Source organism: Triturus cristatus, chromosome 8, assembly GCF_964204655.1.
Source record: "Triturus cristatus chromosome 8, aTriCri1.1, whole genome shotgun sequence".
NCBI classification, from domain to species: Eukaryota; Metazoa; Chordata; class Amphibia; order Caudata; family Salamandridae; genus Triturus; species Triturus cristatus.
The window spans coordinates 505,524,462-505,538,837 of NC_140591.1; the positions used below are offsets into that span (position 1 = coordinate 505,524,462).

The window sequence follows — 14,376 nt, forward strand, 5'->3', positions numbered from 1 at the left end:
TACTGCCCAAAAACACAATATTGGCAACAGATGGATTGGATGAAGAGATAAAATGATATGATTCTAATGTATGGGAGGAACATGGCTGATGAAGGAGCAAAAACATCCATGAAAAAGATGCCACAAGGTGAAATGACCTATGATCAAATCAAAATGGACTTGAATGTCAAGTTTAATCCAGTACCAAATGTGGATTACAAATATACGTATTTAGTCAAGCGTGCCATAGACCAGGTGAGACCATCAATGAGATTGTGGAGAGACTGGACATTCTGGGGAAGCCCTGTAAATTCTATTTATTTAATGATGAGGAAGCTGCCCACCTCAGAGTAATTGACGGATGTCTATCAGAGCCATTTCAACGAAGAATACTGAAGGAAATTCCGGGTTTAGAACAAGTCATCAAGGCTGCTCGCTCTGAAGAGAGTGCTGATCGAAAAGTGACTGACATGCAGGATGGAGGCATCCAAAGTGCCTCAGTCATGAGCATGAAAAGTAAGCCAAGGTACAAGTCTGAGGGTCACAAGGCTATTTCTCCACCAAAAAATAGAATATGTTACAGTGTGGATTGTCATTTCCACATGAAGGTAAGTGCCTTGTCTGTGGCAAAGTGAACCATTCCATGATGACTTCCAGGGTGAAGAGAAAAGTAACTGTGTCACAGCGAGAAGACAAAATGGCTGACCGAACCTTATCTCAGTGACGTTCAACGTGCTCCCACAGGCCAAACGGTCACACCAATTGATGTAAATCAACACCAAATGAAGTTGATCATCGTAGAAATCATTGACAAAATAGTTCCTCAGTTTCCAGTGAAAGTGACAATGATAATTGTGCAATGTCGATGTTTACCTCAGAAAGACGTGCACATTTAGGACTGGCCAAATATCAGAAAAAATGTAAAGTGAAGAAAAATCGACATGAAGAAGCACCAAACACATTCAAACTTTGTATGAAGATCCCTCTTCAAATAAATGGGTGTACAATACCATTCATAATTGACCGTGGTGCATCGCTAAATATCATGCCTGGGGAGAAGTATAAAAAACTGTCACCGTTACCACAAATTACTAAGTCAAAAACAAAAGTATACACATCACACTTCTTAGACGCTCTTAACCCCTTCAGCGCTGGGCGAATTCCGCCGCGGTGCTGAAGGGTTCGAGCGCGGGCGGGACCATGACGGAACGGTTCCGTCATGAGCACAGCTCAACCGTGGCTCATGACGGAACCGTTCCGTCATGAGCATGGAAGGGGTTAAAGAGTCAAGGATCCTTTGTAGCCAAGCAGAAATAGAAGAAAAATGTGGTACAAGCACTGATTCATCAACTCTAAGGAACAGCTCATACAGAACTGATATCAGTGAACTACAATATGAATGTTCAACTTGAAATTGTAAGTCAATATCCTTCACTATTTCATGGGCTAGGAAAACTCAAAACAATGAAAGTAAAGTTACCCATAAATGATGATGTTCATCCTGTTGCTCAAAGTCACAGACAAATTGTATTTCACTTGCAAGACACTGTTGGAATGGAACATAAGTCGTTACTTAAACGCAACATTATTCAGCGCTCCAGTTGTCCGACTCCATGGGTTTCTCCATTTTAGTAGTGCCCAAAAGAGACAGTGAAGGAACGGTATGCACATATGTTGACAAGTGTCAGGCCAACAAGGCAATTGAGAGAGAGAGAGAGAGACATCTCAGTCTGTACATTGCTGATATGATAACTCAACTGAATGGTGCAAAGTTGTTGTCTCGATTCAACTTAAATGAAGGAAATAACCAATTGGAGCTTGAAAAAAATCAAGGTGCATTACAATCTTTTCTACGCATATTGGTATGTTTCACTATAAGTGATTGAGTTTTGGTGTATCCTCTACTGCAGAACTTTTCCAAGACGTCATTTGATGTATCATACAGCCTGTAGAAAATGCATTTAACTGTAGTGATGACATATTAATTTCTGGAGACACACAGAAAGAACACAACAAAGTTCTCATGCAAGAAACTCGTTTATTGAACAATGGAGGCTTAACTCTGAATGCTGACAAATGTGAATTCCACAAGAAAAGCTTGAAATTCTTTAGTCATGTCTTTTCTGATTGGGAATATGAAACCTGATCCAACAAAAGTGCCAGCATTGTCTGTTGCAAATCCCCCACAAGACATTTCTATGTCACAATCCTTTCTTGGGCTGACCAGTTACTGCTCAAAATACATATGAGAATTTGCGACGATCAGTGTACGTTACAAGAACTAACATTAAAGGGGCAGATTTACAAAGCCCATGCGCCACTTTTGCATCATTTTTAACATGGGAAATGTGACGCAAAGGTGTTGCAAGGGCATTGTAATATGCCCAAAAGAGCTTATCTTTTTATTGGACACGTGACTGTGAGGAGAGCTTCCAACACATCAAGCAAGCCATTGAGAGTGCCACTGAAATGACCTACTTTGAGCCCCAACTACAAACAGAGATTGTAATTGACACTGTAGGGTTGGGTGCAATCCTTGCGCAGCACAGTGGACAGCCAAATGCACAGCGACATATCGTTGCATATGCAAGTATGTACCTGTGACAAACAGAACATGCTTACTCGCATCCTGAAAATGAAAGTTTGGCAGTGGTCTGGGCTTGTGAATATTTCCGTATTTTCTTGTATGGAAAACCTTTCACTGTATTGATTGATCATCAAGCACTGTTGATGATATTTGTTAATCCCAAATCCAAAATGCCTCCTCGAATTAAACGCTGGGGTTTGAAGTTATAAGAATACCACTTTCATTGTTGAGGGAAGGATCAGAATCCAGCTGATTATTTTTCAGGAGTGCCATTACAATTCCCTGGTATCCCATTTAAGACCGCAGAGCCCCACATTTATTGTGAAATGGAGCACACCACCTGCCATTTCTTAAGAACAAGTTGTCACTGCCACGAGCCAAGATAGTGACATGTTAAGATTACAAGACATTATTGCTCATCAATCGCACTCAAGTATTTCAAGTTAAAAAATGTAAGAGATGAACTTTCTGTGACTCAAAAAAGGCCTCATTCTGCGAGGTACACAAATTATTATTCCAGACAGTCTACGACAACAAGTAATCAACGTCGCCCATGAGGGATACGGAGGAGCATTTGCAATTAAGAGAGCTGTCAGTGACCGAGTCTGGTTTCCATATCTCAACAAAAGGGTCAAAAAAGAATTAAAGACTTGTCATATATGCAACTGTCTTTCATCTGAAATAATTCAGTAGCCCTTGAACATTTAAGAATTGCCACATCATGCTTGGGAGAGAATTGCTAATAATTTCTTTGGTCCTCTTTAAAATGAACATCATCTTCTAGCCATTGTTGATGAATACTTCCATTTTCCTTTGACCTTTTAAGATGGCATCTTTGTGGCATAGTGTGTACCTGCAGTATTAAAGTTTGACAACGGACCACCTTTCAGTAGTCCAGAATGAAATAACTTTATAAATCACCTCAATATAAAGTCTCAAAAAGCACTCCTCTTTGGCCCCCGGACAATAACCTGGTAGAAGGGTTCATGAGAAGGGTTCATGAGAACTCTGAAGAAAGATGTTCAATGTGCTGCATTGGAGGTGGACCTCAAAGCTGTTTCAAACACTACTCTTTGAGCTTACCATTCGACCCCTCACTCAACGACAGCGGAAAGCCCTGCAACTCTAATGTTTGGAAGAGCCATGTCAACCAAGCTGCCCCAATGTCCCAACCTCAGATCTAAGAATGAGGAAGACATTCACACTATGGACTTTGGTCACAAACAGAAGATGAAAGTTTATGCTGACTTATGACGTGATGCAAAGGACTTCACATTTACAAGAGGAGATCGAGTGCTTGTTAGACAATTCCGAAGAAGGAAATCCGATGCTACTTTTGAGGTTGAACCCTTTACTGTCACCAACACAAAAGGTTACATGGTGACTGCACAGCATCCTGGAAAGTCCCTAATGAGAGATTACTATCATTTTTGACATGTGACCCATCACTCACCAAACATCATTGTTAATGTAGAGACTGAGTCTAGATAAACTCTTGATGCCTCTGTGTCTGCTCAAAATCCCACCTCACCTGCACATATCACTGACACTTTGACTGCCAGTTCCTTGTTTCCAGTGACCTGATTAGGACATGTGATTCAGGCGCCACAACGTTTTTGAAGAATTGTGATTGCTTGTGTATCTATGTATTTATTCATGCATTTATTTGTATAATTATTTATCTATTTTTGAAAGTTATATCTCTTTATTTAATTAAGTGTAGATGTAGTGTCTTGTAATAAAAGAACACTGAACTATTTTGGTTCCCACTGTACACTGTAGGCCTGTGTCAAAAGAGTTAGAGGGATGAGTGGAAGGCAGGCTTAGAATGTTGAGTTCTGATGCACACACGGCAGAATAAAGATGTGTAAAATTACTTTCCATGTGTTGCATACTTATTGACAAGTGCCTAGGCTGGCCGGGTGCTACAAGGAGGCATAAAGGAACAACAACATGTAGGTAACATTAATCTACTAAAGAAAATAAATGTAATAGCCCCTTGGCACTGAAGCTTATTTGTGTTTGGATGTGCTCCTTGTGAAAGGAGCATCAAATGCAGTCACTCAAAATGAAGTTAGCCAGTGGCTGAAGGAGGCTGACCCATTGCCCAATGCTATATGTCATAGTGAGTGGAAGCTACATTTTAATGACACAACACCAGAACAATGGCTGAAGGGAGTTGAATGAAAGCCCCTATATGAGTATATGTATAATACAATTTTAGTAAAACCAAAAGGTCTTGGCTATCACCAGACCTAAATATTCATAACCCTGGTTTCCATATCAGAGTTGTTTTGGTGTTATTTTATTTATTATCTGTCACCGTTTGAAAATGGTCCTCTCTGCAAGGTACTTCCCAGACATTTTGCCTTACTCCTCTACTTTTTCTGACCTCATTTTTGTTTGCTTTAGGACTCAGAGTTCTTTACCACTGCTAACCAGCGCTAAAGTGCAAGTGCTCTCTCCTCTAAACATGGTAGTGTTGGATCATACCCAATTGGCATACTACATTTACTTATATGAACCTAGTAAAGTGTACTACATGTGCCCAGGGGCTGTAAATCAAATGCTACAAGAAGCCTTGCAGCACTGCGTGTGCCACCCATTTAAGTAGCCCTCTAACCATGTCTCAGGCCTGCCATTGCGAGTCTGTACAGAGCCTTAAATTAAGGGGGGGGGTTGCAGTGTTAAACCCCTGCCCCTAATAAATGTATTTTCTGATAAGTAGTTGGGTACAGGTGCTTTCAGTTGGGTATGGTGAGGCGTCTGTTGGATTTTACCAGAAATCTTTACATAAACACAATTTCTCCCTCTCTCTGTTTTCAACGTCCTCCAAAATGTTGGTTATTCTACAAAATATTATGTTTTCTCTCACTTAGTAATCCTATCAACCCACACTATTCTCCCTTTCCACTGCTCCTTAAGCCCCTCTAATGTGTCCTACATCGTGTATAATATACTTTAACATTATATGCCTTCGCAATTGTTGGAAAATCTGGATCTTACCCCCACCCCAGTTTTACTGACCAATCTATGTCCCTGAGTCTTTATATGCAGCCTACACTGCCATTTCGACCTGCCCAAACTTTCCTTTTTAATACATAGGATAACACTGGGATTACATTATTACATTTTTGCAAGTGTATATTCAAATGGGAAGATATAACTTATCCAACTTTGGTGTCTCTACAATCATAATTTAAAATCACAACATATGATAAAGTTGTATTTTAAATAGCAATTCTGAAATAAAAAGATAGTGACATTTTCTAACATTAGCCTTTGGTGTGCTGCCTGTCTTGGCCCACACGTCTGGGGTGAATGACAACTGGGCTTTGTGCAGTGAGTCTGGAGCCAGGGCAGGAAGGGCAGGACCTCTGTGCATTTGAAAGCCCCAACTGGGTATAAGTACTGGACCTCTGACACCACTTCAATACACTTCTGGACCTGTGAAGACTCTGCCAGGAGGAAGGACTGCTGTGATGCTGAAAAGACTGCCACTCTGCTGAACTGCTGTTTTTCTGAACTCCTGTCTTGCCATGCTGACCTGCTGCCTACTGCCCTCTTGCTTGGGTGAAGGGACTGGACTAGAGTGACTCCAATGGCTAGCTGGCTGGCCTCCTAATCTGAAGTCTCAGGGACATAATAGACTTCCAACCAACCAGATTCTGCACCTAGACTCTACCATCTGAAAGTCTAACCTGCCAAGTGGTGCCACCCTAGTCCTGGACCCCTGAAATTGGGCCTAATGTGTTTCTCCAGCAGAATAATTGCATTATTTGCTTAGTACACACTCCACGCAGAACTGACATCTGCATCACCTTCAGAACCGACACTGGGCACCGCCTTTCCCGCCGCAAGCTCCTCGCATCCCTCGCCGATGCCGGCCTTGACGACGATAAAGATCCTCCGCATCTCAGATTCACTGCTCATCGGAACCTAAGCATCCTTCTCATTGCGCCTCGCATCCTCGACACAGGCATTCGTATAGCAAACCCTGTTGACAGAATTCTCTATTTCGATGCATCAGGACCTCGAACCACAACCTTATCACATCTCAGGACTTTGCTTCTGCTGCAAGAAGAATCTGTGATGCAGAGTCACACATCGCTCCGCAACCCAGATTTAAAGTACTTTGTTCAGAGGGCCTAACGGGGTCCCTTTAGCTGGCCCACCCTCCATCGCAGTTTGCCTAAACTTTTGATTCTGTCCCGGTCCGGCATGACCAGATGTCCCCAATATTGCTTTTTGCTTCTTTGTGCTATTTTTCACTATAACCTTTCAAATTCAATTTCTCAAGTCAAACTTATTGGATTTGTGTTGTTTTGGTTTTGTTTTAATTATTAAATTAGGCTCTATTTTTCTAACCTGGTGTGGAATCTATTTGTGGGGTGTTTTCACTGTTTTACTGTTTGAAGTGTTGCACAAATACTTTACATATTGCCTTTAATGTTAAGCCTAACTGCTCTGTGCCAAGCTACGTGAAAGGGAGCACAGGTTAATTAAGGGTTTGCCTGCTTCTTACCTTGACTAGGATTGTGTTTGCTGCTTGCCTAGGGTTCATACCCCAGTTAACTACCAACCCAATTTCGGACATTAATGATCAGTGGGGATGATTAGACTTGTGTCTTTGCAGTGCCATACAGTGATTTGGTGTACATTACTATTTCACACCTTAGACCAATTTGTTTCTTTTTCAATTCTCCTTGATTGGGCTTTTTGCTTTTTCCAAATTGACTCTCTCCCTACCTACAAGGCTGTGAACATACATGTAGGAATGGAATTTGAACTCACTAAACTGGAGAATCTCATCCATGGCCGAGCTCATGGAGTTCTGCAAGGAATGGAATCTTTCAGCCAAGAAAGTCCCCAGCAAGTTGGAGCTTCAATAGGTTCTGATGCCTAAGGGGAGGTTTGTCTTTCACTGGCAGTAACAGAGGACCAGGATGTCCTGGAAATCCTGGCTTGCCAGGCACATGTTCAGCCTATGGTACAGATACTGGGTTGAAGTACAAGTTTCAGGATACCATCCCTGAACTGGTGGGAGGTAGAGTGGAAGTAGGGTGTGAATAACCTGGGGCTTCTTCTCCCCCTTCTGAGACACCTCAGAGGTCAAAGGAACCTCGGGAGCCCATTGGGAACCCCCTGCCAGCCCCAAGGCTGGAAGAGAGGTCTACCCAATAGCTCGCATCAGATTTCCTCCTGGCAGTGGATGGCCTAGGGCCTGGCTCCTGACACTGACAACTGTCAGTGTCCTCTGCTGGTTGCTGTCCTTATGTACAGAGTTTTACTTGGGTTGGGGACAGAAGTCCAATCCAAGCGGTGGAATGGATACAGCACTTTGCTGGCCAAGGTAATGCTGTCTGCTTCCTGGGATGCATTTGTGAGCAAGTTAAGACTAGATGCGTCACAGAGGTAGTTCACAGGTGAGGAGAAGTTCAGTGAAAAGTGAAAGTGAAAAATGTATTTATTGTATAGTTAGTTAAAACGATCACAATATTCTAGTTCGGTGGGTCAAGAGCGTATAGACAGAGGTATCCAACGGAGTTCAGAGAGGCATAGAACTGACAGGAATACATGTTAAATCACCCTAACTAGGCAAGTTCATCAAGGTATTGATTGGTCTACCATGGATTTAGGCTGAAGGGGGGTTGGGATGAAAAATGGCCCTCTCTGCAGGTCACCCCCAAACTTTTTGCCTTCCTCCCGTACTTTTCCTGACCTTGTTTTTGTTGGCATTAGGACTCACAGCACTTTATCACTCCTAACCAGCGCTAAAGTGCATGCACTCTCTTCTCTAAACATGGTAGTATAGGCTCAACCCCAATTGGCATATTTAATTTACTCTCAAGACCCCCGTAAAGTGCACTACATGTGCCCAGGGCCTGTAAATTAAATGCTACTAGTAGGGCTGCAGCACTGCTTGGCCACCCACTCAAGTAGACCTCTAGCCATGTCTCAGGCCTGCTATTGCAGACCCTGTATGTGCGGTTTACACTGACATGTTGATCTAGCAAAACAAACCTTTTGCCGGGCTCAAACCTTCCTTTTTACTATATATATGTCACCCCTAGAGTAGCTCTCGAACAGCCCACAGAGTAGGGTGCAATGTATTTAAAAAGCAGGACAAGTACTTTTAAGTTTTACATGTCCTGGTAGTAAAATAATGTTACATTTGTTTTTCACTACTGCAAAGCGTATATCTCTAAAAGGATAACATTGGTACTACCTTAGTATATTTTATAAGTATAATTCCCAAATGAGAAGTTACTACTGATCCACGTTTAGTGTCTTTGGAGTCAAAATTTAAAATCACAACTTATGGTGACGTTGGATTTTTAATTGCAATTCTGAAAACGTCACTTTTAGAAAGTTCACATTTTCTTACTTTAGCCATTTGGTACCTGTTGACTGTCTCAGGCCACATATCTGGGGTAGATGACAGCTGAGCTTTGTGTATTCCCCTTAGACATCCACACACAATGGGAGCACAGGCATGACTCGATGGGCCAACCTGTCAGGATGGAAGAGAGGAACTGGACCCAGCCTCACTTACATCTTAATAGGCTGTGTCCTGTCCCCTTACAAAGACTACATACCCCTCTGCAGTTACCTGCAGCCAGGCCAGGAAGAGCAGGACTTCTGTGCACTTCAAAGCCCCAATTTGGTATAAGTAATGGATCTCTGACACCACCACTTCAATACACTTCTGGACCTGTGCAGACTCTGCCAGGAGGAAAGACTGCTGTGCTTCTGAAAGGACTGCCAGTCTGCTGGAGTGCAGTTTTGCTGAACTCCTGCCTCGCTGTGCTGACCTGCCGTCTGCTTCCCTCTTGCCTGGGTGAAGGGACTTGACCTGCATAACTTTACCCCAGAGTGACTCCAATGGCTAGTTGGTCGGCCTCCTGATCTGGCGTCTCAGGCACATAAAAGACTTCCACCCAACCTGCTTCTGCACCTAGGCTCTGCCATCTGTGAGTCTATCTGGACAAGTGGTGCCACCCTAGTTCTGGACCCTTGGAAGTAGGCCTAAGGTTTTGCTCCAGTGGAACCAAGACATCCTTTGCTGAGCGACACACCCCGAGCAGAACCAGCACATCACCTTGGCTGATGGGACCACTAGCTAGCTAAGACTGGTTTCAACTGACTTAGGTCTTGTCAGTGACGTACATCTTGAGTCCTGTAGTACAGTTAGCATAGCATTCACATCTGGGTATACTCATCGCACTCTGGGTGTCTACTACAAATGCAAGATGATGGAAGGAATGCTTGAATTAATCTAGCTTCTGATGATTGCTCAAAGCCACATTCCTAACCATCATTTTTCAGATATTGTACCATTCTATATAGAGACCTACCCATTGCAAATCAGTCTTGGTTCTGCTCCAAACAGGAGCAGTCCAGCCACAACAACCAGGCCAAGGATCCTCCAGATGGGACAAAAAGCAACCCTAGACTGATTTTGGCCAACTTATGATTCAGCAGGGATTTATACCTTGAGTCTAATGGTACATTGAGAATATGATGCATGTCTGGGCATATCCGTCCCACTTAAAGCATCTACTGCAAAAGCAAAAGGTGGTCAACAGAATGCTTGAATTAATCCCTGCTGCTGGCAATCACTCGAGACACATTCCTAACCATCATTTTTCATCCACTGTGCCATTCTAGGTAGAGACATGTCTTATAAAAATCAGGCTTGGTCCTGTTCCAATAAGTACAGTCCAGCCCAAACCGCCAGGCCTGCCCCCCCCCCCAGATTGGACCACAGGCAACCTGAGACTCATTTAGACCTACTTAGGTCTCATCAGTGAGGTACCGCACAGTGAGCACAGGACCCACAACTGGGCATACCTGTTGCATTTAGGGCATCTACTGCAAAAACAACAAGGTGATGGAAGAAATGCTTGAATTAATCTTTACCTCTGCAGATCACTCAGACCACATTCCTACCATTCCTATTGGAAAGGACCTGGCTTGGCTATTTGGGCTGACCTGTTATTTTTGGAGCAGGACCAATGCTGATTTCCATATGGTTGGGTGTAATTTGAGGTGGCATGGTAGGAAAAAAACGATGAACTGGGATGCAGCTTGAGTAATACCCAATGGCTGCGATTAATTTAAGCATTCCATCCCTCACTTTTTTTAAAATCATAGCCATGCCCTAAATGCAATGGATATGCCCAGCTGTGGGCTCTGTGCTAGCAGTGACACTTGTACCAAACTGCAATCATCTGAAGAGTCCCAATTAGGGTGAAACCGGTCTTGGGCTGCTTGTGTTTCAGTTCAAAGAGGACCAGACTTGGCAGTTCTGGCTGGACTGTTCCTATTGGAGGAGGACCAAGGCTAATTTGATTATGGTTGAGCCTAATCTTGACTAGCATGGTGGGCACAAAAATGTTATACTGGGAATGCCCTCCCAGATAATTACCAGTGGCTGAGATTAAGTTAAACATTCAATCCATAACTTTTTTGTGTACTACATATAGGAATATATCAAATAAAGGATGTTAATACTGTTAAACTCTATCCAGAAGCATTGAAATAGTGTACACAACTATTATTGTGGAAGGAGTGTACTAAGGCAATTGTCAAAATCTAAAAGCTTTATTAATCATTCACCACACAAGCACCCCATAATTTAATCTAAGGGTGGTGAATTTGTCCCTGTTAAATACACAATTGCAGAAATACATACACATCTATGAAAACACTCATGCACACTCATAAACAGACACAGACACACATTTGCTTTCAGACACACACACACATCCACTATTGATTGTGCCCTAAATGCTTATATTGTATGTTATAACATTTTAATCATTCATCACAATAACCTCCATTTGAGTTTCATTTAATAGTCTATCTCCTGTCTTGTCTTTGCCTACATTATCCTTTTGTCTTGACCAGCCCTCAATATCGAGAAGATTTTTAGGGTAGCTCTGTTACATATATTCATATGTACACTGTAGGAAATGTTGTAGAGTTATGTATGCATTTATAAGTATACTCATTTAGAGGTTGAATAATAAAACAACACATGCCTTAACCATGCATGCCTAAACAACGCAGTCTGAACCGCGATTGCGTCTTTACCATGCATGTCTTTACAATGAATTTCGCTGTATGGCATGGCTGGTAAAGGGATATGCATGTTGAAGATCACACCATGGCCCCCTCCCTGAGCTCGAAAGCCAGATACCTCAACCCTGCAATCCACCGTGTCCCAGCCCTAAAAACTACCCTGACTAACCATCCTGAGCCCTAAACCCCCTGCCCACAAGTACCCTGACCCCAGCCCGCCGCCATCAGCCCTAAAACCGACCCCCAGCCCTAAAAACAGACCCTCCCCCCACACTGAGCCCTACAACCCAGACCCCTGACATAAAATCTAACCCAAACTCCCCTCACCTGTTCCCTAAAACTACCCCCCAAAACCAGGGCCTCAGGCCCACTTACTAAACCGTGTCCAGATCCTTCCTCTCCCGATCCTTCCTGTTCCTCTCTCCGGTCATCTGCTCTGCATCTAGACCGCTGGCTGCCTTAACCATGCATGTGCGTGCTTAAGGCATATGCGTGGTTAAGACATATGCGTGGTTCAGGCAAGCATTGTTCCTCTAGTGCTGAAGCAGCATGCATGGCTCAGACCACGTTGTAAATGCTATTACCTCCTCGTTAGTCTTCCTCGCCACATGACTAACAAAGTGAGCTTCAGCTCCACACCAGAACCCTCCAAAGCAAAAAAAGTCAGCCTCCCATGCCTCCCATCCCTTCCCAATATGGCCGACCCAGTACACCCATGACCTCTATAAGAGGCGGGCCGGCCCAACCCATCAGCCTGTTTTTTTTGTTCTGCGCTGCAGATTCTCCAGAGCGTCTGATCAGGTAAGTTGGGCTGAGGTCCTGCTCCAGCGGGTCCCTGTGCCCTGGGGGGGAGGCCCTGCTCCAGCAGGCTTGCTCTCTGGTTCCCCTGCCTTCTAGCCCTCGCATTGTCCCTTTGGGGTTCGCCGCTCTGCTCTAGCGGGCTTCTGGTGCTGGCAGGCTCTTGGGAGTTTTTTGCCCTGCGCCCTCTCCATTCCTTGCTTTGGGCCCTGCTTTAGCGGGCTTTGTTTTGGGTGGTGTGCTATGGGCTGTCACGTAGTTGCTGTGGCCTCGACCTGTGACTCTTACTCTCCTGGTTATCTGTGCGGCTGCCGGGGTTCCTCGCTTGTGGGCCTCCCTGCCTCTCATGCCTCGCGGGGTTTCCTGATACCCTGCGACCGGCTTCGACGCATGTGTGTCGCCTTGGCCGGCCTGCCCGTCGGGTTTTCTTTCCCCGGCATGCTCTACCCCGACCCGTCTCAGATGGATGCGGCGGGGGGGGAGGGGTTGCTGCCTGCTGTCGGGCTTTAATGCCCTGCGCTTGCCCTCTTTTTGCTTTTCGCTGCCTGCGATCGAGAAGGGTGCCTTCGTCATTGGGGGGGGGGAGTTGGCCTGACGCTAGGGGGATCCCCCTCAATCCCATGGCCCTGGTCCTCTCCACCTGTGGGCCTCCGTCCGTTCCTGCGGACGCGCCCCCGTGTCCCGGTCTCCCCCATTGTGATTCCCTGTCCGTTGGGCGCGTGTTTGTTTGGCCGGGGCTGCTGTCCCGGGCTGGGCTCACCTTCGGGTGCCAGGGCTGGTGCATTCCTCGGTGCTCCGGGGTATGCTCGGGGGTTTTGCGGGGGTCTGCGACTCCGTGGGATGAGTCCGGGCTGCTGCCTTCTCCTCCTGGTTTCCGGCTGGCGTTCTCTGGTCCGCCTCCTCGGGGCTGGTCCTGCTCCCCCGGCTTCAGTCTCTGTGCGCTCTGCTTCGGGCTGTTTTCTTATGGTTGGGGGTCCGGCTGCCGGGCTGCCTCCCTTGTGGCTGCTGTGGGTGGGGGCCCCACGGTTGCGTTGTTCTTCGGGTCATTTTGGTCCTGTGTTGGACGGCGGGAACACTTCCTCTGATGAGTGTTCTGTGTTGGTTCCTCCTTTCCCTCCTGGGTTTCCGGTTGCCTTTTTTGGTATTTGTGTAGTGGCGCTCGTCCTCTTGTAGTACTGGGCATTTCGCCTCTGCTTTCCGGTTCCCTGTTCTTTTCGATGTCGGACGTGTTTTATGGCTGCATTGGACGTTCTTGTCGCTGTGTGTTAGGAGTCGCTCTGGCCTCATGGTTGGGGTCTTGGACTCTTGCCCTGCTGCTTGGGGTTCAATTTCCTGGTCTTTGGGTGTGACTGGGTGCCTTCGTCTGAAGTGTAGGCAATGGTCTTGCCTTCAGTGAGGTTGGGAACTATTTTTCCTGTTTGGGTGCTCGCTTCGGCGGCACATATCCTAAAATTTGGTACGATACAGTGAGGATTAGCATGGCCCCTGTGCAAGATTGACACGCGACTTCGTGAAGTGTTCCATATTACTGAGGTTTTCTGTGACAGCGCCTGCTGGTTGGGGTCTTTGACTCTTACTCTGTGGATGGGGTGTTCGATCCCTGGTCTTTCATTGTCTCTGTTTGCTAGAGGCGCTGTGGCCTCATGGTTGAGGTCTGAGGCTCTTACTCTCAAGGTAACAGTTTCACTTACCGTTGTTTCTGTTCCATTAGATCACATTTTTTATTAGTGTTACCCCTCAGAGTTTAGATATCCTCTCATTGTATCTGCTGTGTAGGGATTGGTATTCCCTTCGGGGCGGTTGGGGCCTATTTCGACGTTGGTTTCCGGTTTCCTTCTGGGTGTCCGTGCTCGTCGGGTCCCTGGGTTCTATACTTGTCGCAGTGTTTGTCCCTTCCAGGGCGGTCTGTCTCGCCACCATGGCCC

The 14,376-nt window shown here is 45.3% G+C and overlaps 1 non-coding gene across 1 annotated transcript; it reads left to right on the forward strand.

Annotated features, from left to right (window-relative positions):
• The first annotated feature begins 13,873 nt into the window (after positions 1-13,873).
• On the forward strand, positions 13,874-13,981 carry LOC146802403 (U6 spliceosomal RNA). The gene has a single exon (XR_014968121.1). It is a non-coding gene; the product is annotated as a U6 spliceosomal RNA (small nuclear RNA).
• The last annotated feature ends 395 nt before the right edge of the window (positions 13,982-14,376 follow it).